The sequence below is a fragment of the Rhinoraja longicauda genome, chromosome 34 (genome assembly GCF_053455715.1).
Source record: "Rhinoraja longicauda isolate Sanriku21f chromosome 34, sRhiLon1.1, whole genome shotgun sequence".
In the NCBI taxonomy this organism is placed as follows: domain Eukaryota; kingdom Metazoa; phylum Chordata; class Chondrichthyes; order Rajiformes; family Arhynchobatidae; genus Rhinoraja; species Rhinoraja longicauda.
This window is the reverse complement of record NC_135986.1, coordinates 20,201,044-20,228,685: the sequence shown is the minus strand read 5'-3', so window position 1 is coordinate 20,228,685 and position 27,642 is coordinate 20,201,044. Positions and strand designations below refer to the sequence as shown.

Sequence of the window (27,642 nt, the reverse complement as noted above, 5' to 3'; positions counted from 1 at the left end):
CTCCAAAGACATGCGGGATTGTAGGTTAAATGGCTTGGCAAAAAAGTGTGTGTGTGTGTGTGTGGGATAATGTTGGGGATCGCTGGTCAATAGATAATCGACCAGCGATAATAGACAATAGGTGCAGGAGTAGGCCATTCGAGCTGTACGCACCGCCATTCACCGTGATCACGGCTGATCATTCTCAATCAGTACCCCGTTCCTGCCCTCTCCCCGTACCCCCTGACTCCGCTATCCTTAAGAGCTCTATCTAGCTCTCTCTTGAAAGCATCCAGTGAATCGGCCTCCACTGCCTTCTGAGGCAGAGAATTCCACAGATTCACAACTCTGGGTGAAAAAGTTCTTCCTCACCTCTGTTCTAAACGGCCTGCCCAGGACTCGGTGGGCCGAAGGGCCTGTTTCCGCGCTGTGTCTCTGGGGCGGCACGGTGGCGCAGCGGTAGAGTTGCCGCCTTACAGCGAATGCAGCGCCGGAGACTCAGGTTCGATCCCGACTACGGGCGCCGTCTGTGCGGAGTTTGTACGTTCTCCCCGTGACCCGCGTGGGTTTTCTCCGAGATCTTCGGTTTCCTCCCACACTCCAAAGACGTGCGGGTTTGTAGGTTAATTGGCTGGGCAAATGTAAAAATTGTCCCCAGTGGGTGTAGGATAGTGTTAGTGTGCTGGGATCGCTGGGCGGTTTTAAATCTAAATTTAAACTGAACGGAAATGTATTTGAGCGCACCATTGCGTAGGCAAAAGAGGTCTGAGGTTTGTACATGGTCCAAGCTTGGCTTTATTCCCCCCCCTGCCCGGACCCCCCCCTCCTCAGTTTGCGCCCCTCCCCAGTGTGACTGAAGACGGGGATCTTCTCTGAGGGTGGGGGGTTGGGGCCGAGGGGAGCTTGGCTCCACGTCTGGCTTGCGGCAGTGGGCGAGTGTGGTCCGGTCGGAAGGCACTGTGAGCGGGCGTGCGTGCGTGAGGGGGCACGGGCTAGTGAGCACCCCTGGTGGCCGCCTGCGCGAGTCCCGTGAGCATGGCAGCGGGAGGCGTGTTGAAGTAGCGGTTGATGATGGCGTTGGAAACCTGCAACGAACGGGAGACGGGGTCAGCGACAATGAGCCGGGCGTTGGACCGAAGGAGCACGCACCGAGCCCGCGCCGACCAGCGGTCCCCCACGCCGACCAGCGGTCCCCCGCGCCGACCAGCGGTCCCCCGCGCCGACCCAGCGGGTCCCCCGCGCCGACCAGCGGTCCCCCCCGCGCCGACCAGCGGTCCCACGCGCCGACCAGCGGTCCCCCGCGCCGACCAGCGGTCCCACGCGCACACCACGGGCAATTTACAATTTTACGACCAAAATCCATTAACCAGCAAACCCGCACGTGGCCGATTAGGAGAAGGGGAGATGCAACGAGACCTGGGTGTCGTGGTACACCAGTCATTGAAAGTAGGCATGCAGGTGCAGCAGGCAGTGAAGAAAGCCAAATGGTATGTTGGCATTCATAGCGGAGGGATTTGAGTATAGGAGCAGGGAGGTTCTGCTGCAGTTGTACAGGGCATTGGTGAGACCACATCTGGAGTTATTGCGTTACACTTTTGGTCTCCTAATCTGAGGAAAGACATTCTTGCCATAGAGGGAGTACAGAGAAGGTTCACCAGATTGATTCCTGGGATGGCAGGACTTTCATATAAAGAAAGACTGGATAGACTCGGCTTGTACTCACTGGAATTAGAGATCGAGGGGGGATCTTATAGAAACTTACAAAATTCTTAAGGGGTTGGACAGGCTAGATGCAGGAAGATTGTTCCCGATGTTGGGGAAGTCCAGAACAAGGGGTCACAGTTTAAGGATAAGGGGAAGTCTTTTAGGACCGAGATGAGAAAGTTTTTTTTCACACAGAGTGGTGAATCTGTGGAAGTCTCTGCCACAGAGGTTAGTTGAGGCCAGTTCATTGGCTATATTTAAGAGGGAGTTAGATGTGGCCCTTGCGGCTAAAGGGATCAGGGGGTATGGAGAGAAGGCAGGTACGGGATACTGATTGAGAATGATTAGCCATGATCATATTGAATGGCGGTGCGTACAGGCTCGAAGGGCCGAATGGCCTACACCTGCACCTATTTTCTATGTTTCTATGTGTGGGAGGAAACCGGAGCACCCGGAGAAACCCACGCGGGTCACGGGGAGAACGTGCAAACTCCGCACAGAAAGCGCCCGCGGTCAGGATGGAACCCGGGTCTCTGGCGCGGTGAGGCAGCAGCTCTACCCGCTGTGCCACCCTCTGTCCACTCCGCCTCACGATCGTGGCTGGTCTATCTCTCCCTCCCTCTCAACCCCATTCTCCTGCCTTCTCCCCTTCACCCATGACGCCCGCACTAATCAACAATCTCCACCTGGGTCTCTATTCCTCGGAGCGCAGGAGGATGAGGGGAAGATCTTATAAGAGGTGTCTAATACCATGAGAGGAATAGATCGGGTAGACGCACAGAGTCTCTGGCCCAGAGGAGGGGAATCGAGGACCTGAGGACTTGGGTTAAAGGTGAGGGGGGAAAGATTTAATAGGAACCTGAGGGGTAACCTTTTGACGCAAAGGGTGGTGGGTGTACGGAACGAGCTGCCCGAGGAGGTAGTTGAGGCTGGGACTACTGCAATTCCAATTAAGCCCATTCCTTAGAGCGCAGGAGGGTGAGGGGTGATCTTGTAGAGGTGCACAAAACCATGTAAGGAATCGTGTAGGAAGGAACTGCAGATGCTGGTTTAAACCGAAGATGGACACAAACAGCTGGAGTAACTCAATAGACAAGAGGTGCAGGAGGAGGCCATTCGGCCCTTCGAGCCTGTACGCACCGCCATTCAATGTGATCATGGCTGATCATTCTCAATCAGTACCCCGTTCCTGCCTTCCCCCATACCCCCTGACTCCGCTATCCTTAAGAGCTCTATCTAGCTCTCTCTTGAAAGCATTCAGAGAATTAGCCTCCACTGCCTCTGAGGCAGAGAATTCCACAGATTCACAACTCTCTGACTGAAAAAGTTTTTCCTCATCTCAGTTTTAAACGGCCGACCCCTTATTCTTAAACTGTGTGGCCCCTGGTTCTGGACCCCCCCCTACATTGGGAACATGTTTCCTGCCTCTAACGTGTCCAACCCCTTAATAATCTTATACGTTTCGATAAGATCCCCTCTCATCCTTCTAAATTCCAGTGTATACAAGCCTAGTCGCTCCAGTCTTTCAACATACGACAGTCCCGCCATTCCGGGAATTAACCTAGTAAACTTACGCTGCACGCCCTCAATAGCAAGAATATCCTTCCTCAAATTTGGAGACCAAAACTGCACACAGTACTCCAGGTGCGGTCTCACTAGGGCCCTGTACAACTGCAGAAGGACCTCTTTGCTCCTATACTCAACTCCTCTTGTTATGAAGGCCAACATTCCATTGGCTTTCTTCACTGCCTGCTGTACCTGCATGCTTCCTTTCATCTCCAAACCAAAGCTAAGCTAGGCGGGCGGGTGGGCGGGCGTGTGGACGGGCGGGCGGGCGTGTGGACGGGCGGGCGGGCGTGAGGACGGGCGGGCGGGCGTGTGGACGGGCGGGCGGGCGGGCGTGTGGACGGGCGGGCGGGTGGGCGTGTGGACGGGGCGGGCGGGTGTGGGCGTGTGGACGGGCGGGCGGGCGTGTGGACGGGCGGGCAGGCGGGCGTGTGGACGGGCGGGCGGGCGTGTGGACAGGCGGGGCGGGCGGGGCGTGCGGACAGGCGGGCGGGCGTGTGGACGGGCAGGCGGGCGTGTGGACGGGCGGGCGGGCGTGTGGACGGGCGGGCGGGCGTTGTGGACGGGCGGGCGGGCGTGAGGACGGGCGGGCGGGCGTGTGGACGGGCGGGCGGGCGGGCGTCGTGGACGGGGCGGGCGGGTGGGCGTGTGGACGGGCGGGCGGGTGGGCGTGTGGACGGGCGGGCGGGCGTGTGGACGGGCGGGCAGGCGGGCGTGTGGACGGGCGGGCGGGCGTGTGGACAGGCGGGCGGGCGGGCGTGCGGACAGGCGGGCGGGCCGTGTGGACGGGCGGGCGGGCGTGTGGACGGGCGGGCGGGCGTGTGGACGGGCGGGCGGGCGTGTGGACGGCGGGCGGGTGGGCGTGTGGACGGGCGGGCGGGCGTGTGGACGGGCGGGCAGGCGGGCGTGTGGACGGGCGGGCGGGCGTGTGGACGGGCGGGGCAGGCGGGCGTGTGGACGGGCGGGCGGGCGTGTGGACGGGGCGGGCGGGCGTGCGGACAGGCGGGCGGGCGTGTGGACGGGCGGGCGGGCGTGTGGACGGGCGGGCGGGCGTGTGGACGGGCGGGCGGGCGGGCGTGTGGACGGGCGGGCGGGCGTGGCGGACGGGCGGGCGAGTGGGCTGGCGTGAGCCGTGCGAGACCTACCCCTCCAAGCAGACGTTCGCTGATGGAGTCGATGACCTCGCCCAGCATGGGCACCGTCCCGACTGTACTTGATGTAGGACCAGGTCATGAGGACGATCATACAGAAGCCGGGTGACGAAGTTGAAGATGGAGGTGAGGAAAGGGAGGCCGAACAGGCTGACGAAGCCGGCGAACACGTGCGCGGTCAGGATGATCATCATCATGGCGGCCGGCGTGCGGATCAGGCTGAAGAAGTTCTTGCTGCGGTTAAACCTGAGGTAGCTCTCCAGCATCGCGTCGATCTCCGCCTCCAGCTGGTTTCTTGTAGCGCTGCCCCACGATCGTGCCCCCCATCTTCTTGGTGCCGCGGAACTTCTCCAGCGCCGTCCTCGCGGTAAACCACGTGCCGCTCACGCAGCTTGTTGGGGTTCATGTACGCCTTTTCCCCACCGCACAGCTGCAGGAGGGGGAGGAGGGGGTTAGAGGGGTGGGGGCGAGGGGCCACACACACACACACACACATGCTCACGCACATGCTCACGCACACACAGGTAGACACACACATATGCAAACACATGCACGCACATACACCACACGTGCACACACACACAGACACATGCACACACAGACCCCTAGGCACACACACACATACGCACACACAAAGACATAGACACACACACACTCAGATAAGCATGCACGCAGTCACACGTGCGCACGCACACACGTGCACACACACACAGACGCACGCACACATACAGACACACACGCGCACGCTCAGGCAGACACACGCACATGCGCTCGCACACACACGCGCACACACATATACAAATGCACAAACAGACATACAAGCACACGAGCACTCACGCACGCACAGCGCCGGAGGCCAGGATTGAACCCGGGTCTCTGGCGCTGTGAGGCAGGCGCGGTGCCCGGGTCACTGGACATATAACATGGTACCTACCCCCTCCATGGCCAGCTGGTAATAATCCTTGGCCCGCAGACATGGCTGAAAGGTTGTTGGCTTCTGCCGTGGCCTGAGAGGGAGGGAGGGAGGGGGGGGAGGGGGGGAGGGGGGGAGGGGGGGGGAGGGGGGGGAGGGGGGGAGGGAGGGAGGGAGGGAGGGAGGGAGGGAGGGAGAGAGAGAGAGTGTTGTTACATGAGCTGCCCCCCCTGCCTCCTCGATACCCTGTCCACACCGCCCCGGGCACTGGCTCAGTTTCAGCCCGCCTTGCCCACGCCAACTACTCCATGGCCCGGGCCCCTCTCACTTGCCCCGCGTTTGGCCCGGGCCCCTCCCACCTGCCCCGCGTTTGGCCCGGGCCCCTCCCACCTGCCCCACGTTTGGCCCGGGCCCCTCCCACCTGCCCCGCGTTTGGCCCGGGCCCCTCCCACCTGCCCCACGTTTGGCCCGGGCCCCTCCCACCTGCCCCACGTTTGGCCCGGGCCCCTCCCACCTGCCCCGCGTTTGGCCCGGGCCCCTCCCACCTGCCCCGCGTTTGGCCCGGGCCCCTCCCACCTGCCCCACGTTTGGCCCGGGCCCCTCCCACCTGCCCCACGTTTGGCCCGGGGCCCCTCCCACCTGCCCCACGTTTGGCCCGGGCCCCTCCCACCTGCCCCGCGTTTGGCCCGGGCCCCTCCCACCTGCCCCGCGTTTGGCCCGGGCCCCACGTTTGGCCGGGCCCCCTCCCACCTGCCCAAATGCCTTAAAAACAGGCGGTGCAGCGGGTAGAGCCGCTGCCTCACGGCGCCGGAGACCCGGGTTCCCTCCCCACCGCGGGCGCTGCCTGTACGGAGTTTGCACGCTCTCCCCCGTGACCTGCGTGGGGCTTTTCCCCGGGATCTCCGGTTTTCCTCCCGCACTCCAAAGACGTGCGGGTTAGTAGGGTTCATTGGTTTGGTATAACTGTTAATTGTCCCCAGTGTGTGTGTGTGTTGGACAGTGTTAGTGTGCGGTGTTCGAGCCTGTACACACCGCCATTCAATATGATCATGGCTGATCATCCAACTCAGTATCCCGTACCTGCCTTCTCTCCATACCCCCTGATCCCTTTAGCCGCAAGGGCCACATCTAACTCCCTCTTAAATATAGCCAATGAACTGGCCTCGACTACCTTCTGTGGCAGAGAATTCCCACAGATTCACCACTCTCTGTGTGAAAAAAAACTTTCTCATCTCGGTCCTAAAGGACTTCCCCCTTATCCTTAAACTGTGACCCCTCGTTCTGGACTTCCCCAACATCGGGAACAATCTTCCTGCATCTAGCCTGTCCAACCCTTTAACAATTTTGTACGTTTCTATAAGATCCCCCCTCAGTCTTCTAATTCCAGCGAGTACAAGCCCAGTCTATCCAGTCTTTCTTCATATGAAAGTCCTGCCATCCAGGAATCAATCTGGTGAACCTTCTCTGTACTCCCTCTATGGCAAGAATGTCTTTCCTCAGATTAGGAGACCAAAACTGTACGCAATACTCCAGGTGTGGTCTCACCAATGCCCTGTACAACTGCAACAGAACCTCCCTGCTCCTATACTCAAATCCAAAAGGATGTACTTGCTCTGGAGGCAGTGCAGAGAAGGTTTACACGGTTAATTCCAGGGACGAGGGGGTTGACATATGAGGAAAGGTTTAAGTAGGTTGGGACTTTTCTCATTGGAGTTCAGAGAATGAGAGGCGATCTTATTGAAACGTATAAGATCGTGAGGGTGGATGCGCTAAAGATGTTGCCGATGATCGAGGAGACCAGAACTAGGGGGCATAGTCTTAGAATAAGAGGGGGCTCTTTTAAAACTGAGATGAGGAGAAACTTCTTCACTCAGAGGGTGGTTAGTCTGTGGAATTCGCTGCCTCAGGGACCTGTGGAAGCAGGAACGTTAAATAAATTTAAAACGGAAATAGATTGTTGTTTAATAGACAAGGGAATTAGGGGTTACGGGGAGCGGGCAGGGAAGTGGACATGAGCTATTGTTAGTATAGTAAGACCTGAGTAATCTCCTGGACAAGTTTCGATCGCCTAGCTTGGGGTCGGAGAGGAATTTCCCGGATTTTTTCCCCAAATTGGCCTGGGTTTTTATCGGGTTTTTCGCCTCTCCCAGGAGATCACACGGTTCTTTTGGGTGGGAAGAAGGTCGATAGTGGGAAGGGGGTTGGGGTAGGAACAGCCATGATCGTATTGAATGGCGGAGCGGGCTCGAGGGGCCGTTTGGCCTGCTCCTGCTCCTATTTTCTTGTGTTCTTGTGTTCTTGATACAATACCCCAGGTGTGGTCTCACCAGAGCTCTATACAACTGCAGTAGGACATCCTTGCTCCTATGCTCAAATCCTCTCTCAAATCCTCTCGCAATGAAGGCCAATGTGCCATTAGCTTTCTTCACTGCCTGCTGTAGCTGCATGCTTACTTTCAGTGACTGATGTACAAGGACACCCAGGTCTCGTTGCACCTCCCCTTTTCCTAATCTGAGGCGCATTCAGATAATAATCTGCCTTCCTGTTCTTGCCACCAAAATGGATGACCTCACATTTATCCACATTGTACTGCATCTGCCAGGCATCCGCCCACTAGGGGTTGCCAACTTCCTCACTCCCAAATAAGGGACAAAAGGTGACGTCACCGCCCCGCGCCCCACGTGGCCTCACCCAGCCAGCGGCCACGTGCTCCCGCTCCACCAATGGCGGCCGCCTGGGCTGGGAGGCAGGTTGCTGCGCAACCTCCGTTAGGCGAGCACACTCGGCCCCGAACATACTCTGTGTTTGCCTACAATGTCCGGCCTACAGTGTCCGGGCCTACAGTGTCCGGGCCTACAGTGTCTGGGCCTACATTGTCCGGGCATACAGTGTCCGGGCCTACAGTGTCCGGGCCTACAGCGGCTCCTGGGCCTACAGTGTCCGGGTCTACAGTGTCCGGGCCTACAGCGGCTCCTGGGCCTACAGTGTCTGGGTCTACAGTGTCCGGGCCTACAGCGGCTCCTGGGCCTACAGTGTCCGGGCCTACAGTGTCCGGGTCTACAGTGTCCGGGCCTACAGTGTCCGGGCCTACAGTGTCTGGGCCTACAGTGTCCGGGCCTACAGTGTCCGGGCCTACAGTGTCCGGGCCTACAGTGTCCGGGTCTACAGCGGCTCCTGGGCCTACAGTGTCCGGGTCCACAGTATCCGGGCCTACAGCGGCTCCTGGGCCTACAGTGTCCGGGCCTACAGCGTCCGGGCCTACAGCATCCGGGCCTACATCGGCCCCATGGCCTACAGTGTCCGGGCCTACAGCATCCGGGCCTACAGTGCCACCTGGGCCCAATACAGGACAAGGGCGGGCCCGCACAGGACAAACAAATGTAGCCCAAAAGACGGGATGTCCCGGCTAACACGGAACAGTTGCCCACTCACCCAACCTGTCCAAGTGGCCCTGCAGACTCAGAGCATCCTCCTCGCACATCACACTGCCACCCAGCTTTCTGTCATTCGCAAACTTGGCGATGTCACGTTTAATTCCCTCGTCCAAATCGTTAATATAATAAAACTAAACTAAAGTAAAGGTCTTGTGGTTTTAGGTGCTAGGCCTTACCTCCAGTATGGACCTGGGATGAGGCAAATCCCCTCCCTGGAAAACCTTCACGTAGGCCTGTGGAGATAAAGCAGAGGGACACTCCAGGGTGGACACTGGGGGGCGAGAGGCCAATGGAGGATAAGCTTGCATAGGGTCACGGGGCAACACAGCACGGGGACAGGCCCTTCGGCCCAACGTGTCCGTGCCGACCAAGTAGACCATTCTGGGCTAGTCCCATTTGCCTGCATTTGAACATAGAACAGTACAGCTAGGGGTTGCCAACTTTTTCACTCCCAAATACAGGACAAGGTGACGTCACCGCCCCGTGCCCCACGTGACCTCACCCAGCCAGCGGCCACGTGCTCCCACTCCACCAATGGCGGCCGCCCGGGCCGTGAGGCGGGTTGCTACGCAACCTCCGTTAGGCGGCGCCCGGGCCTCCGGGCCTACAGTGCACGGGCCTACAGTGTCTGGGCCTACAGTATCCAGGCCTACACTGTCCGGGCCTACACTGTCCGGGCCTACACTGTCCGGGCCTACACTGTTCGGGCCTACAGTGTCCGGGCCTACAGTGTCCGGGCCTACACTGTCCGGGCTTACAGCGTCCCCCGGGCCTAATATGGGACAAGGGCGGTCCCGTAGGGGACAAACCAATTTAGCCCAAAATACGGGATGTCCCGGCTAACACGGGACAGTTGGCAACCCTAACTACAGCAGAAACAGGCCCTTCGGAGGGAGGGAGGGAGGGGGGAAGGGGAGGAGGGAGGGGAGGGGCGAGGAGGGAAGGAGGAGGGAGAGGGGAGGGGCGAGGAGGGAGGGAGGTGGGGGGGAGGGGGAGGTGAGGGGGAGGGGCGAGGAGGGAGGGAGGTGGGGGGGAGGGAGGGGCGAGGAGGGAGGGAGGTGGGGGGAGGGAGGGGAGGTGAGGGGGAGGGGCGAGGAGGGAGGGAGTGGGGGAGGAGAGGGTGCTGCACCAATGCAGGAGAGGTTTGGGCCCAATGGGTCCACTTGGTCTAGTCTCCTTTAAAATTTGCCCCTCTCACCTTAAATCTGTGCTCTCTAGTGTTGAACATTTCCATCCTGGGGGAGAAAAGGTTCTGCCTGTCTACCCTATCTATGCTGTCCAGCCAAACACCCGTAGTCAGGATCGAACCTGGGTCTCTGGCGCTGTGAGACTCTACTGCCGCGCCACCGTGCCGATAAGCTGCCCGAGCAAAATATTGTCAAATCTCTCCAGTGTGTGTAGGATAGTGTTCGGGCGATCGCAGGTCGGCACGGACTCGGTGGGACGAAAGGCCTGTTTGTGTGTGGTCTCCCTCTGGCAATGGAGCAATGGGCCCAGGGCAGAAAGGCCAGTGTGGGAATGGTGAGGGGGAGTTGAAATGGCTGGCAAATTAAAGGAGGAAGGTTCATTCACCAGGTTTAATTCCCCGGGATGGCGGGACTGACATATGAGGAAAGAATGGGTCGACTGGGCTTGTATTCGCTGGGATTTAGAAGGATGAGAGCGAATCAGTCAGAGAGTTGTGAATCTGTGGAATTCTCTGCATCAGAAGGCAGTGGAGGCCAATTCTCTGAATGCATTCAAGAGAGAGCTAGATAGAGCTCTTAAGGATAGCGGAGTCAGGGGGTATGGGGAGAAGGCAGGAACGGGGTACTGATTGAGAATGATCAGCCATGATCACATTGAATGGCGGTGCGTACAGGCTCGAAGGGCCGAATGGCCTCCTCCCGCACCTATTTTAAAAGAGCCTGTCTCCTGTGTGGCTCCTGGGAGAATCGTTGACCCACAAACATCTTGCTGTCCATTCTCAGCTGTTGTTTTGCCTGTCCTGTTTATTGACTCAAGAGTCAAACTCGCTGGGTCACTGTTTAAATATAAAGGCTTGGTCATTTAAGCCGGAGATGGGGCAGGATAGTTGTACAGTTGCTCTCAGAGAGCCTTGAGTTTGCCTGAAGAGTCTTCAGGTGCGACATACCGTGTTTGTTTGTTCCTGAACTACAGATAAAACGGTACACGATAGCACGACAATTTTAGGCCCACCTTCCCCACCATCGTCCCTTTGGTGCTAATAGAACAAGTTTCATTGAAATCGGTGTCATGTTTTTAAAGTTATTCACATTTTAAAGTTATCTTATCGAAACGTATAAGATTATTAAGGGGTTGGACACGTTAGAGGCAGGAAACATGTTCCCAATGTTGGGGGAGTCCAGAACAAGGGGCCACACAGTTTAAGAATAAGGGGTCGGCCATTTAGAACTGAGATGAGGAAAAACTTTTTCAGTCAGAGAGTTGTGAATCTGTGGGATTCTCTGCCTCAGAAGGCAGTGGAGGCCAATTCTCTGAATGCATTCAAGAGAGAGCTAGATAGAGCTCTTAAGGATAGCGGAGTCAGGGGGTATGGGGAGAAGGCAGGAACGGGGTACTGATTGAGAATGATCAGCCATGATCACATTGAATGGTGGTGCTGGCTCGAAGGGCCGAATGGCCTACTCCTGCATCTACACCGATCAGCCAAAACATTATGTCCACTGACAGGTGAAGTGAAGAACAAGAAAGCCAATATAAGGTTGGCCAAGGTTGGCCTTCATAACGAGAGGATTTGAGTACAGGAGCAAAGAAGTCCTTCTGCGGTTGTACAGGGCCCTAGTGAGACCGCATCTGGAGTACTGTGTGCAGTTTTGGTCTCCAAATTTGAGGAAGGACATCCTTGCTATAGAGGCAGTGCAGCGTAGGTTCGCCAGGTTAATCCCCGGGATGGCGGGACTGTCATACGAGGAAAGATTGGAAAGACTAGGCTTGTGTTCACTGGAGTTTAGAAGGATGAGAGGGGATCTTATAAAGACGTATAAAATGATAAAAGGACTGGACAAGCTAGATGCAGAAAAAATGTTCCCAATGCTTGGGGAGTCCGGAACAAGGGGCCACACAGTCTAAGAATAAAGGGGAGGCCATTTAAAACTGAGGTGAGAAGAAACTTTTTCACCCAGAGAGTTGTGAATCTGTGGAATTCTCTGCCACAGAGGGCAGTGGAGGCCGATTCACTGGATGAATTTAAAAGAGAGTTCGATGAAGCTCGAGGGGCTAGTGGAATCAAGGGATATGGGGAGAAGGCAGGCACGGGTTACTGATTGTAGATGATCAGCCATGATCACAATGAATGGCAGTGCTGGCTCAAAGGGCCAAATGGCCTCCTCCTGCACCTATTGTCTATGTTTCTATGATTATCTTGTTACAATGGCACCTGTCAAGGGGTGGGATATATTCGGCAGCAAGTGAACAGTCAGTTCTTGAAGTTGACGCGTTGGATGCAGGAGAAATGGGCAGGAGTAAAGACCTGAGCAACTTTGACAAGGGCCAAATTGTTCTGGCCAGACGAATGGGTCAGAGCATCTGTGAAACGGCAAGGCTTGTGGGGTGCTCCCGGTCAGCAGTGGTGAGTACCGACCGACCGACAGTGGTCCGAGGAGGGACAAACCACAAACCGGCTACAGGCAGGGTGTTGGGCGCCCAAGGCTCATCGACGTGCGAGGGCAACGAAGGATTATCCCGTCTGGTCCGAACCGACAGAAGGTCGACTGTGGCACAAGTCACAGTGGTGACGGGAGGAATGTGTCACAACACACAGTGCATCGCACCCTGCTGCGTATGGGGCCGCACACGGAGGGCCAGCAGCATATTGGGCAGGTGGGCGTAATGCTTTGGCTGATCGGTCGGTGGATGGTTCTATGTTTCTTACACAGCCTCGATCCCTGCGAAACTCCGTCTTACCTTAAAGTACTCCAGCAGGTTCTTGCAACTGACCTTCGTGCCACCGATCTCCTTCTCCACCAGGTTCTCCGGACTGAGCAGCAGCGACACGAGGCCCTGGAGATGGACCTTGAAGTCATCTTCGATGTCTGCCGCGGGGGATAGTTAGTTACTCCATCAGAGAGGAAAGGACAGCTTGACGATATACCCACGCCAACTGACCTGCCAACCCACCGCACGCCTTCGGAGGGCGGGAGGAAACCGGAGCACCCGGAGGGAAAACCCACGCCGGTCACGGGGAGAACGCGAGGCGGCGACTCTTCCCCGCGGGCTCGTTTGTCCCCGTGACGTGCAGGGGGGGGCGGACGAGAAGGCGGGATAATGCAGAGCTGGTGTGTGAGCGGGCGATCGCTGGTCGGCACGGACTGGTTGGGCCGAAAGGCCTGTGGCTGTGCTGTTCTGGTTTCTGTGTGAGTGGTGGTAAATGGCGGGCGATTGAAGGACAGCATGGACTCGAAGGGCCTGATTCCCGTGGCGGTGCTATTCTAGTTTCTGCGTGAGCGGTGGTAAATGGCGGGCGATTGAAGGACAGCATGGACTCGAAGGGCTGAAGGGCATGTTCCTGTGGAGGTGCTGTTCTAGTTTCTGTGTAAGTGGTGGTAAATGGCGGACGATTGAAGGACAGCATGGACTCGAAGGGCCGAAGAGCCTAATTCCTGTAGCTGTGCTGTTTTAGGTTCTGTGTAAGTGATGGTAAATGGCGGACAATTGAAGGACAGCATGGACTCGAAGGGCTGAAGGGCATGTTCCTGTGGAGGTGCTGTTCTAGGTTCTGTGTAAGTGGTGGTAAATGGCGGGCGATTGAAGGACAGCATGGACTCGAAGGGCTGAAGGGCATGTTCCTGTGGCTGTGCCGTTCTAGGTTCTAAGTAAGTGCAAATGCATTCTGTACTAACACAGGGTGTCAGGGGGAGAAGGCAGGAGAATGGGGTTGAGGAGGGAGAGATAGATCGGCCGTGACTGAACGGCGGAGTGGACTCGATGGGCCGAATGGCCTAATTCTGCCCCCGGAACTTATGAACGGAGGGTAGGACGGGTTGGGGGGGGGTGGGCGCTGAATGAACGGGACCCCCTCTCCTCCCCTCCCTCCCTCCACGCCCGCTTACCTTTCAGCTTGCCGTCGAAGGTGGGGTTGGTGGCCACTTTCAGGCCTGGGTGGGGCATAACGAAGCACTGAATCTTCCGGAAGCAGGAGTGGATGTGTTTCCGCACCAGCTGCAGCTCCTCGTGTTGGTGGGCCTTGACCTACGCGTCAAGAGAGGAGAGAGTTTCAATGTCACATGTCCCCGAAACGGAACGATGGCTTTCTTACCTGGGATGGCAGGACTTTCATACGAAGAAAGACTGGGCTTATACTCGCTGCACCAGTCATTGAAAGCAAGCGTGCGGGTGCAGCAGGCAGTGAAGAAAGCGAATGGTATGTTGGCATTCATATCAAGAGGATTTGAGTATAGGAGCAGGGAGGTTCTGTTGCAGTTGTACAGGGCCTTGGTGAGACCGCACCTGGAGTATTGCGCACAGTTTTGGTCTCCTAATCTGAGGAAAGACATTCTTGCCACAGAGGGAGTACAGAGAAGGTTCACCAGATTGATCCCTGGGATGGCAGGACTTTCATATGAAGAAAGACTGGATAGACTCGGCTTGTACTCGCTGGAATTTAGAAGACTGAGGGGGGATCTTATAGAAACATATAAAATTCTTAAGGGGTTGGACAGGCTGGATGCGGGAAGATTGTTCCCGATGTTGGGGAAGTCCAGAACAAGGGGTCACAGTTTAAGGATAAGGGGGAAGTCTTTTAGGACCGAGATGAGAACGTTTTTTTTCACACAGAGAGTGGTGAGTCTGTGGAATTCTCTGCCACAGAAGGTAGTCGAGGCCAGTTCATTGGCTATATTTAAGAGGGAGTTCGATGTGGCCCTTGTGGCTAAAGGGATCAGGGGGTATGGAGAGAAGGCAGGTACGGGATACTGAGTTGGATGATCAGCCATGATCATATTGAATGGCGGTGCGTACAGGCTCGAAGGGCCGAATGGCCTCCTCCTGCACCTATTTTCTATGCTACCTGCAGCAGCCCAACCGATATGTAAGCATAGCCTGTATATAAAACTCAGTCTTAGTTTTACAGATCGTTTTAGTTTCAGGATTGTGTAAGTGTGCGGGGATCGCTGGTCGGCATGGACTGGGCGGGCCGAAGGGCCAGTCTCTAAACTAAACTGGAAACAGCGCGGAGATAGGACATATGAGAAAACATTTCCGCGCTGTTTCCAGTCTAGTTTAGAGGCACCGCGCGGAAACTGGCCCTTCGGCCCATCGAGTCCATGCCGACCAGCGATCCCCGCACTCTAACTCAATCCTAAAACTAAAGCGATCTGTAAAACTAACAGTAAAATTCTAAGTTTTATATACGTGCTGTGCTTACATATCAGCTGTGCTGCTGCAGGGTGTATATATATATATAGATGTGTGTGTGTATTTCACAAAATGCTGGAGTAACTCAGCAGGTCAGGCAGCATCTCGGGAGAGAAGGAATGGGTGACGTTTCAGGCTGAGACCCTTCTTCAGACTGTGTGTGATATGTGTGTGTGTGTGATTTATGTATATATATATATGTGTGTGTGTTTACACGTAAATACACACATCCTTTAATTCTGAGGCTGTGCCCTCTGGTCCTAGACTCTCCCACTAGTGGAAACATCCTCTCCACATCCACTATATCCAGGCCTTTCATTATTCGGTAAAGTTTCAATGGTCCCCCCTCATCCTTCTAAACTCCAGCGAGTACAGGCCCAAACGCTCGTCATGTGTCAGAAGGAACTGCAGATGCTGGTTTAAACCAAAGATAAGACACAAAATGCCGGAGTAACCCAGCGGGACAAGGGGGCATCTCTGGAGAGAAGGTACGTACGGGTGACGTTCGGGGTCGAGACCCTGAGCTCATCGTGTGTGAATGCCATCAGAACGGGAGATCGGAGAACAACTGTTGAGGGGATATTGCAATCCTCACCTGCATTTTCCTGTCCAGGAAGTTACTCCCTCCTTCCAGTCCGTAAGGAAACTCATAGGGGAAGCTCCAGTCTCTCACCAGGAACAGCAGTGTCTAGGGCACAGAGTGGATCACGTTAAAATGGCCGCCATCATCATCTCCCGCTAGGGTCGCCAACTGCCCCGTATTAGCCGGGACATCCCGTATTTTGGGCTAAATTGGTTTGCCCGTACGGGACCGCCCTTGTCCCGTTTTAGGCCCGGGGGGGGGCGCTGTAGGCCCGGACGCTGTAGGCCCGGACGCTGTTGGGCCAGAAGCTGTAGGCCCGGGCACTGTAGGCCCGGACAGTGTAGGCCCGGACAGTGTAGGCCCGGACAGTGTAGGCCCGGACAGTGTAGGCCCGGACAGTGTAGGCCTGGATGCTGTAGGCCCGGACAGTGTAGGCCCGGACAGTGTAGGCCCGGACAGTGTAGGTCCGGACAGTGTAGGCCTGGATGCTGTAGGCCCGGACAGTGTAGGCCCGGACAGTGTAGGTCCGGACAGTGTAGGCCTGGATGCTGTAGGCCCGGACAGTGTAGGCCCAGACAGTGTAGGCCCGGACAGTGTAGGCCCGGACAGTGTAGGCCCGGACAGTGTAGGCCCGGACAGTGTAGGTCCGGACAGTGTAGGCCTGGATGCTGTAGGCCCGGACAGTGTAGGCCCGGACAGTGTAGGCCCGGAGGCCCGGGCTCCGCCTAACGGAGGTTGCATAGCAACCCGCCTCCTGACCCGGGCGGCCACCATTGGTGGAGCGGGAGCACGTGCCCGTTGGCTGGGTGAGGTCACGTGTGTCATTGTGCCTTTCAGCTCAACTTGCCCATGACGACCAACCTGTCCCAGCTACACTAGTCCCACCTGCCCGCGTTTGGTCCATGTCCCTCCAAACCCTTCCTATCCATGTACCTGTCTAACTGTTTCTTAAACGTTGGGATAGTCCCAGCCTCAACTACCTCGTCTGGCAGCTCGTTCCATACACCCACCACCCTCTGTGTGAAAAAGTTACCCCTCGGGTTCCTATTAAATCTTTTCCCCCTTCACCTTAAACCTATGTCCTCTGGTCCTCGATTCCCCTACTCTGGGCAAGAGACTCTACCTGGTCTATTCCTCTCATGATTTTGTACACCTCTATACGATCACCCCCCTCGTCCTCCTGCGCTCCAAGGAATGGAGTCCCTGCCTGCTCAACCTCTCCCGACAGCTCAGAGCGGCACGATAAACCTTGCTACGTATCACACCCAAGGTGCCGACGGGCCTACCTGGAAGGGCTTGATCGAGGTTTCGTCCATTGCCAGCCGCCCGTACTCGGTGAAGAGCTGCAATAGAAGGGGTACAGGGGGTTAGGGAGTCAGGGGTACAGGGGGTTGCTATTCACAAAATGCTGGAGTAACTCAGCAGGTCAGGCTGCATCTCGGGAGAGAAGGAATGGGTGATGTTTCGGGTCGAGACCCTTCTTCAGACTGATGTCAGTGAAGGTAACGGCTAATGGCCTGAGTTCAGAGATACAGCGCGGAAACAGGCCCTTCGGCCCACCGGGTCCGCGCCGACCAGCGATCCCCGCACATTAACACTATCCTACACCCACTAGGGACAATTTTTACATTTACTAAGCCGATTAACCTACAAACCTGCACGTCTTTGGAGTGTGGGAGGAAACCGAAGATCCCGGAGAAAACCCACGCAGGTCGCGGGGAGAACGTGCAAACTCCGTACAGACGGCACCCGTGGTCGGGATGGAACCCGGGTCTCCGGCGCTGCATTCGCTGTAAGGCAGCAACTCTGCCACCGTGCCGCCCAATCGGCTCCTGTCGCTTATGAACGTATGAAATCACGCTCCTCACATGTGGAGGGTTTAGCAAAAACACACATGAGTTCATGCCTGGAGGTGATAGGAGCAGAATTAGGCCGTTCGGCCCATCGAGTCTCCATTCAATCACGGCTGATCTGACTCTCCCTCACAACCCCATTCTCCTGCCTTCTCCCCGTAACCCCTGACACCCGCACTAATCAGGAATCTCTGCCTTTAAAAGATCCACTGACTTGTGGCCTCCACAGACGTCTGTGGCAACGAATCCCACAGATTCACCACCCTCTGGCTGAAGAAATTCCCCCTCATCTCCTTCCTAAAGGAACGTCCTTCAACTCTGAGGCCGTGCCCTCTGGTCCTAGACTCTCCCACCAGTGGAAACATCCTCTCCACATCCACTCTATCCAGGTACGCTCATTGACTCCTTGATGCCACACGAAGGATTCAGGTGATGAACACAACCCACCTGTAGATGCTGTAAATCATCCTCCTGAATGTTTTGGGTTATATTGTACACCTGTAAAGAAATAAACACGCCTTCAACAAGACCAGCGAGAGAAATTCCATATTACATTATACACCGGTCAGCGATACACCGATTGTCGCCCCGAGTGCGTGCAGGGATAGCACTAGTCTGACCGCTGGTCGGCACGGGCCCAGTGGGCCGAAGGGCCCCTTGTCCGAGCTGTGTCTCTGAACCAGGGGCTCCCAACTCCTTTGCGTCCCTGGCAACTTTTGGAAAGTAGATTTACCCCCGGCCGGCCCTGTTTTTGTCCAGTAATTTGGGTTTACACTTCGACCAGAGATTTTAAAAATACTGTTTTTTATACATTATTATCATTTTAAGTTCAAATGACAATAATGGTGGGCGAAATTTAAGGGGGTGCATTTGACCCCCAGGTTGGGAACCCTTGCTCTAAACGAAACCATAAGAGCTGCAGCCAACTACCCCGGCGTTAGTCTCGACGTCCCGCCCTACCTGGACCGAACTTGTCATGGTACTGAGGGCGAATATGGTGGCGCAGTCCTTCACTGTCGATTGGCTGTCAAAGGCCCCCTGGGTGTCCAGCAGCAACACGGCGACCTGGGGGGGGGGCAAAGGGGAAAGGGCAGAGGTCACCGGCAGGGGAAAGGGCACAGGTCATCGGGTCCTCATAAACTACGGTCGTAAGTGACAGTAGTAGAATTAGGCCCATCGGGTCCACTCCGCCATTCGATCATGGCTGATCTCTCTCTCCCTCCCAACCCCATTCTCCTGCCTTCTCCCCGTAACCCCTGACACCCGCGCCGATCAAGAATCCATCTATCCCCGCCTTAAATATATCCACTGACTTGTGGCCTCCACAGCCGTCTGTGGCATTGAATCCCACAGATTCACCGCCCTCTGACTAAAGAAATTCCTCCTCGTCTCCTTCCTAAAGGAACGTCCTCTAATTCTGAGGCTGTGCCCTCTGGTCCAAGACTCTCCCACTAGTGGAAACATCCTCTCCGCATCCACTCTATCCAGGCTGCTCACTGTTCTGCACGTTTCAATGAAGGCCCCCCACCCCCTCATTCTTCGGAACTCTAAACTAACTGGCTCCCGGCAAGCTGGATGGTACAAAACTGATGCAGCATAGGTTTACTCGGTTAATCCCCGGAATGGCGGGACTGTCGTATGTTGAAAGACTGGAGCGACTAGGCTTGTATACACTGGAATTTAGAAGGATGAGAGGGGACCTTATCGAAACGTATAAGATTATTAAGGGGTTGGACACGTTAGAGGCAGGAAACATGTTCCCAATGTTGGGGGAGTCCAGAACCAGGGGCCACACAGTTTAAGAATAAGGGGTCGGCCATTTAGAACTGAGATGAGGAAAAACTTTTTCAGTCAGAGAGTTGTGAATCTGTGGAATTCTCTGCCTCAGAAGGCAGTGGAGGCCAATTCTCTGAATGCATTCAAGAGAGAGCTGGATAGAGCTCTTAAGGATAGCGGAGTCAGGGGGTATGGGGAGAAGGCAGGAACGGGGTACTGATTGAGAGTGATCAGCCATGATCACATTGAATGGCAGTGCTGGCTCGAAGGGCCGAAGGGCCGAAGGGCCTCCTCCTGCACCTATTGTCTATTGATAGAGGGGTCCTTTGGAGCATTGCGAGCAGTTCTGGGCCCCGTATCTGAGGAAGGATGTGCCGGCTCTGGAGAGGGTCCAGAGGAGGTTAACGAGACCGATCCCAGGAATGAGTGGGTTAACGTACGACCAGCGTTTGGCTGCACTGGGGCCTGTGCTCGCTGGAGTTCAGAAGAACAAGGGGGGGGGGGGGACCTCGTTGAAACTTAGCGAACAGTGAGCGGCCTGGATAGAGTGGATGTGGAGAGGATGTTTCCACTAGTGGGAGAGTCTAGGACCAGAGGGCACAGCCTCAGGATAGAAGGACGCATCTTTAGAAAGGCGGAGTTAGATTTGGCCCCCCTTCGGGCTCACGGAATCAAGGGATACAGGGAGAGGGCAGGAACGGGGTGGTGATAGTTCGGATGATCAGCCACGGTCACAGTGAATGGCGGTGCTTGGCTCGAAGGGCCGAATGGCCTCCCCCTGCAACTGTTTTCTACGTGCGGAGCAAAGATACTGGAGGAGCGAGATGGACCACTTTGTCTAAATCACCGATACTGAAGTGTAGTACGCAAAGGAGCGTAACGGCCGCCATTTTAGTAAGCAAAACCTGCCTCTCGCAGTGTAATCAATGTTTTGGGGGAACAGTACGTGTGATGATACCATTAAAATGCAAAAATATATCTCATCTATCAATTAATTCACGGACTTTTGTTATTTTTCTTTTTTTTTAATGTTTCTGCAAGTTTCTGCCTACTAAAATGGCGGCCGTGACCTACTACGGTTTTTCGACAACAGACAATAGGTGCAGGAGGAGGCCATTCGGCCCTTCGAGCCAGCACCGCCATTCAATGTGATCATGGCTGATCATTCTCAATCAGTACCCCGTTCCTGCCTTCTCCCCATACCCCCTGACTCCGCTATCCTTAAGAGCTCTATCCAGCTCTCTCTTGGATGCATCCAGAGAATTGGCCTCCACTGCCTTCTGAGGCGGAGAATTCCACAGATTCACAACTCTCTGACTGAAAAAGTTTTTCCTCATCTCCGTTCTAAATGGCCGACCCCTTATTCTTAAACTGTGGCCTCTGGTTCCGGACTCCCCCAACATTGGGAACATGTTTCCTGCCTCTAACGTGTCCAACCCCTTCATGATCTTATACGTTTCGCTAAGATCCCCTCTCATCCTTCTAAATTCCAGGTATTTATTCACAAAATGCTGGAGTAACTCAGCAGGTCAGGCAGCATCTCAGGAGAGAAGGAATGGGCGACGTTTCGGGTCGAGACCCTTCTTCAGCATTTTGTGAATAAATACCTTCGATTTGTACCAGCATCTGCAGTTATTTTCTTATACTACCTTCTAAATTCCAGAGTGTACAAGCCCAGTTGCTCCAGTCTTTCAACGTACGACAGTCCCGCCATTCCGGGAATTAACCTGGTGAACCTACGCTGCACGTACTCAATAGCACAACGGTCGAGCGGTCTACATTGCTCTGCTCTAGTGTCTTTGGCGCGGAGGGAAGCTTCCGGAACCTACCCGGTTGCCGCTGGGCTTCTGGATGATGAAGACCTCGGTCCACATCTGGATGCCGTTGGTGTCAGGGTCCGATCCGCCCCTCCAGGAGAAGCCGGTCAATGGCTTGTCATCCCGGCCCAGCCAGTTTGTGGTGGTGCCCATTTTCTACGGAGGGGAAACTGGGGAAATTGTTACCGGGCAGATTCATCCCCGACTGCAAGATGGTGGCGAGGGGGGTGGGGGAGTGGCCAGATCACCAGGGGTAAACTAGCTGGTGTGCGGGGTTATGGGAGAGGGGAGGGGGGGGGAGGGGGGAGATCACCAGGGATAAACTGAAGGTATCACAAAAAAGCTGGAGTAACTCAGCGGGTCGGGCAGCATCTCTGGAGAGAAGGAATGGGTGACGTTTCGGGACGAGACCCTTCTTCAAGTCAAGTCAAGTCAAGTCAATTTTATTTGTATAGCACATTTAAAAACAACCCACGTTGACCAAAGTGCTGCACATCAGTTCAGACACTAAGAAACGAACATACAATGGCACACAAACATAACAGCACATACATAAACAGTTCACAGCGCCCCCTCAGAGGGTCTCAAACGCTAGGGAGTAGAAATAGGGTTTGAGCCTGGACTTAAAGGACTTAAAGGAGTTGTTGGAGGGGGCAGTTCTGATGGGGAGAGGGATGCTGTTCCACAGTCTAGGAGCTACAACCGCAAAAGCGTGGTACCCCTGAGCTTAAGCCTAGACCGCGGGATAGTCAGTAGCCCCAAGTCGGCCGACCTGAGGGACCTGGAGATGGAAGATGGGTTAGAAGATTTTTGATATGGGGTGGGCAAGGCCGTTTAGGGCTTCAGACTGATATCAGGAGATGGGGGCGGGTCTTGTATCACTAAACTTTTTTAAAAAAACGAAACCCACGGTGGTCTGACGTTTTGTTTCGGGTTGGGACCCTTCTTCAGACGCGACCTGAAAGGTCACCTATCCAGAAGATGGACATGAAAAGCTGGAGTAACTCAGCGGGACGGGCAGCATCTCTGGAGAGAAGGAACGGGTGACGTTTAAGGGTCTCGACCCAAAGTGTCGCCCATTCCTTCTCTCCGGAGATGCTGCCCTTCCCGCTGAGTTACTCCGGCTTTTTGTGCCTGTCTTCGGTTTAAACCGGCATCTGCAGTTCCTTCCTACACAGGTCGCCTATCCAGCTTCTCCAGGGATATTCGGTCCGGTTACCGCAGTGTAATGAGTTGACATTGTCCTCCAGTGTCAGAGTGAGGCCCAGCGCAAAATGGAGGAACGGCACCTCATATTTCGCTTGGGCAGCGGTATGAACATTGACTTCTCTAACTTCACATAGCCCCCGCTTTCCCTCCCTCTCCATCCCCTCCCCCTTCCCAGTTCTCCCACCAGTCTTCCTGTCTCCGACTACATCCTATCAGTCTGAAGGAAGGGTCTCGACCCAAAACGCCACCCATTCCTTCTTTCCTGAGACGCTGCCCGACCCGCTGAGTTACTCCGGCATTTTGTGATACATCCTATCTTTGTCCCGCTCCCTCCCCTGACATCAGTCTGAAGAAGGATCTCGACCTGAGACACAACCTGGAGATGCTGCCTGACCCGCTGAGCTACTCCGGCATTGTGTGTCTACCTTATGTTGTGTGGTTGGTGCAGCACCTGAGAATGTCGTTGTTCTATCATGGCGGGGGGCGGCGAGGGGGGGGGGGGGGAGGGGCGGCGTGGCGCGGCGTGGCGTTACCTGCTTGTACAGGTAGCGGAGGAGGAAGTCCAGCAGGAAGGATTTGCCTTTGCGGAAGGCCCCAGCCACGGACAGCACCATCACGTTGAGGTCGCGGACGGTCGGGTTCAGCAGGATGCTCTCCAGCGCCTTCACGTTCAGCGTGAAGGTGTGATCATCCTCCTTGCTCATGTGGACAATCTGCAAGGACTGCGCCAGCGGGCACGTGGCCATCGCCTCCTGCCGGGTGCCGCGCGCGCAAGGTACGGGCAGAGGGTTAGTGCCAGGCTGGCTGCACCTCACGCTGTCCCCCCCCCCCCCCCCCGCCAAAGATACTAGAGGAGCAAGATGGACCACTCCGTCAAAATCGACCACACTGAAGTGCAGTACGCAGAGGAGCGCGACGGCCGCCATTTTAGTAAGCAAAACCCACCGTTCGCTCTGCCTCTCGCAGTGTAATCAGTGTTGTGGGGGAACAGTATATGTGATGATACCATTAAAATGCAGAATATATCTCATCTATCAATTCACAGATTTGGGGTTTTTTCTTTTAAAATGTTTCTGCAAGTTTCTGCCTACTAAAATGGCCGCCTACGGTTTTTAGGGTCGAGTGGTCCATCTTGCTCCTCTAGTGTCTTTGCTCCACACTGCCCCTCCCTCCTCTGTCCCTCCCTCCTCACCCCCCTCACTCCACACCCCCTCCCTCCTCTGTCCCTCCCTCCCCTTCCCTCCACACCACCCCTCCCTCCACACCACCTCCCTCCTCTGTGCCGACCTCCTCACCCCTCTCCCCCTCACTGCCCCTCACTCCCCCTCTCCACACCCCCCTCCCTCCACACCACCCTCACTCCTCACCAGTCCACGCCTCACCGCCCCTCCCTCCACACCCTCCTCACCGCCCCTCCCTCCATATCGCCCCTCACTCCACACCCCCCTCACTCCACACCCCCCTCACTCCACACCCCCCTCCCTCCACACCCCCCTCACTCCACACCCCCCCTCCCTCCACACCGCCCCTCCCTCCACACCCCCCCCTCCCTCCACACCGCCCCTCCCTCCACACCCCCCCTCCCTCCACACCATCCCTCTCTCCACACCCCCCCTCACTCCTCACCACTCCTCACCGCCCCTCACCCCCCCTCCGTCCATACCGCCCCTCACCCCCCTCCCTCCACACCGCCCCTGCCCCCCTCCCCCCACACCGCCCCTCCCCCCTCCCCCCACACCGCCCCTCCCCCCACACTGCCCCTCACCCCCCCTCCCCACACACCGCCCCTCACCCCCCCTCCCCCCACACCACCCTCCTCACCCTCCCCTCCCACAAAGATGGAGCAATTCTTGATCAGTGCGGGTGTCAGGGGTTATGGGGAGAAGGCAGGGGAATGGGGTTAGGAGGGAGAGATAGATCAGCCGTGATTGAATGGTGGGGTCGACTCGATGGGCCGAGTGGCCTAAGTCTACTCCTATCGCTTATGAAATGTGCAGATGCTGATCTAAACCAAAGACGGACACGAAAAGCTGGGGTAACTCTGCCGGGACGACTCAGTGGCCCTATCGCTGTCAACCGGTGAAGAGAGATATGGGGCAAATGTGGGCAGGTGGGGCTAGCGTGGAAGGGGCATGTTGGGCGGCGCGGGCTAGTTGGGCCGAAGGGCCTGTGTGACTCCAGGGAGGCGCGTTGGCGCAGCGGTAGAGTTGCTGCCTCACAGCGAATGCAGTGCCGGAGACCCGGGTTCCATCCCGACTACGGGCGCTGTCTGTGCGGAGTTTGTACGTTCTCCCCGTGGAGTTTTCTCCGGGCGCTCCGGTTTCCTCCCACACTCCAAAGACGTGCGGGTGTGACAATAGACAATAGGTGCAGGAGGAGGCCATTCGGCCCTTTGAGCCAGCACCGCCATTCAATGTGATCATGGCAGATCATTCTCAATCAGTACCCCGTTCCTGCCTTCTCCCCATACCCCCTGACTCCGCTATCCTTAAGAGCTCTATCTAGCTCTCTCTTGAATGCATTCAGAGAATTGGCCTCCACTGCCCTCTGAGGCAGAGAATTCCACAGATTCACAACTCTCTGGCTGAAAAGGTTTTTCCTCATCTCCGTTCCAAATGGCCTACCCCTTATTCTTAAACTGTGTGGCCCCTGGTTCTGGACTCCCCAAACATTGGGAACATGTTTCCTGCCTCTAACATGCCCAACCCCTTAATAATCTTATACGTTTCGATAAGATCTCCTCTCATCCTTCTAAATTCCAGTGTATACAAGCCTAGTCGCTCCAGTCTTTCAACATATGATAGTCCCGCCATTCCGGGAATTAATCCTAGTAAACCTACGCTGCACGCCCTCAATAGCAAGAATATCCTTCCTCAAATTTGAAGACCAAAACTGCACACAGTACTCCAGGTGCGGTCTCACTAGGACCCTGTACAACTGCAGAAGGACCTCTTTGCTCCTATACTCAACTCCTCTTGTTATGAAGGCCAACATTCCATTGGCTTTCTTCACTGCCTGCTGTACCCTTTCAGTGACTGATGCACTAGGACACCCAGATCTCGTTGTACGTCCCCTGTTCCTAACTTGACACCATTCAGATAATACTCTGCCTTCCTATTCTTACCACCAAAGTGGATAACCTCACACTTGTCCACATTAAACTGCATCTGCCATGCATCCGCCCACTCACACAACCTGTCCAAGTCACCCTGCAACCTCATAGCATCTTCCTCACAGTTCACACTGCCACCCAGCTTTGTGTCATCTGCAAATTTGCTAATGGTACTTTTAATCCCCTCGGTGCAGGTTGATTGGCTTGGCAAATGGAAAAATTGTCCCTGGTGGGTGTAGGGTAGTGTTGCCGTGTTTGGGGGTGATCGCTGGGCGGCGAGGACCCGGTGGGCCGAAAGGTTGCCTGTTTCCCGCGCTGCGTCTCTGAAACGGAAAATCTCTGAACTAGTGCCGGGATCAGTGGCTTCGCCCCCACGGACGATGCCCCTTGTGTGACCGAGGGAGGGAGAGAGGGAGGGAGGGAGGGAGGGAGGGAGGTAGGGAGGGAACGCGGACCTGTCCAACGTCCAAGGCACGCAGATGACGAGATTCGGGGGAACTCCCAAGAGGACGTGCGCCACACTGCTCCGCAAATCCAGTTCGGCTGTTTCACCCTCACGCGCCCGATGCAGCTCACAGTAAAAAATAATCTGGTGTCGGGAAATCTGTAATTAAAAAGATGCCGCACAATCAACCCCACGCACAGCAACAGTCACTAACTGTAGACAACACACCTGTAAATTAGATGTGTTTTACGGATTAAATATTGGTTGTGATCGCTGACTAGCGATGATGGCTGTAAATTAAATGTTTTTATAGATTAAGCACCGATTCTGAAACACTGGCTGTAAATGGGAAGCTTTGAATTACAGATTTTCAAATAGACAATAGGTGCAGGAGGAGGCCATTCGGCCCCTTCGAGCCAGCACCGCCATTCAATGTGTATAAGAAAATAACTGCAGATGCTGGTACAAATCGAAGGTATTTATTCACAAAGTGCTGGAGTAACTCAGCAGGTCGAGCAGCATCTCGGGAGAGAAGGAATGGGTGACGTTTTGGGTCGAGACCCTTCTTCAGACCGCCATTCAATGTGATCATGGCTGATCATTCTCAATCAGTACCCCGTTCCTGCCTTCTCCCCATACCCCCTGACTCCGCTATCCTTAAGAGCTCTATCTAGCTCTCTCTTGAATGCATTCAGAGAATTGGCCTCCACTGCCTTCTGAGGCAGAGAATTCCACAGATTCACCACTCTCTGACTGAAAAGGTTTTTCCTCATCTCCGTTCTAAATGGCCGACCCCCTTATTCTTAAACTGTGTGGCCCCTGGTTCTGGACTCCCCCAACATTGGGAACATGTTTCCTGCCTCTAACGTGTCCAACCCCTTAATAAATCTTATACGTTTCAATAAGATCTCCTCTCATCCTTCTAAATTCCAGTGTGTACAAGCCTAGTCGCTTCAGTCTTTCAACATACGACAGTCCCCGCCCATTCCGGGAATTAACCTAGTAAACCTACGCTGCACGCCCCAAATAGTTTTAGCCCTGATTTTGTTCACTGACTTTAGAGGATGGCTGTAAATGAAATGTTTTAATAGATTAAGCACCGATTTTGATCACTGGCTGTGGATGCTAGTTTTAAATTACAGATTCTTAAAATACTTTTCGCCCTGATTTTGAAGGCAGGCACAGAATGCTGGAGTAACTCAGCGGGTCAGGCAGCATCTCAGGAGAGAAGCAATGGGTGGCGATGAAGAAGAAACAGCTGACAAGAACCAAAAAGTTATGAGTTACTCCTTTGATTTGTGCTACTTTAATTACTCAGGAAAAGGGGGCGTGCACGATTCGTTTTTGTTACCTCAGGGCGCGGGCGCGATGTGCGTAACCTAAATCTCCACCCCATCCCCGAGCAGTAATGGCCGTCGAAGTTGGACTTTGAGAAGGTAGAGAAACTGCCATTGCAGTCTATAAGAACTGACTTTGACCACTGAATGCAAGACGATAGCTGTAAATTCTTTGAATGCTTTCAAGAGAGAGTCAGATCGGGCTCTTAATGACAGCGGAGTCAGGGGGTACGGGGAGAGGGGCCGGGAACAGGATACTGATTGTGCATGATCAGCCATGATCACGGTGAACGGCGGTGCTGGCTCGAAAGGCCGAATGGCCTCCTCCTGCACCTATTGTCTGTTGTAAATCATAATTTAAACACTGACATTGATCACTGACTGCAGA

At 55.4% G+C, this 27,642-nt stretch overlaps 1 pseudogene across 1 annotated transcript; it reads right to left on the bottom strand.

The window, feature by feature from the left end:
- Positions 1-845: 845 nt before the first annotated feature.
- Positions 846-26,071, bottom strand: LOC144609713 (atlastin-3-like; annotated as a pseudogene). The gene is made up of 13 exons (XR_013549344.1): positions 25,928-26,071; positions 22,894-23,112; positions 21,164-21,307; positions 18,519-18,623; positions 18,006-18,056; positions 16,992-17,048; positions 15,718-15,810; positions 13,820-13,958; positions 12,675-12,802; positions 8,924-8,980; positions 5,335-5,407; positions 4,395-4,830; positions 846-1,064 (listed from the first exon to the last, which is right to left on the bottom strand). The product of XR_013549344.1 is annotated as an atlastin-3-like (transcript).
- Between the last annotated feature and the right edge of the window lie 1,571 nt (positions 26,072-27,642).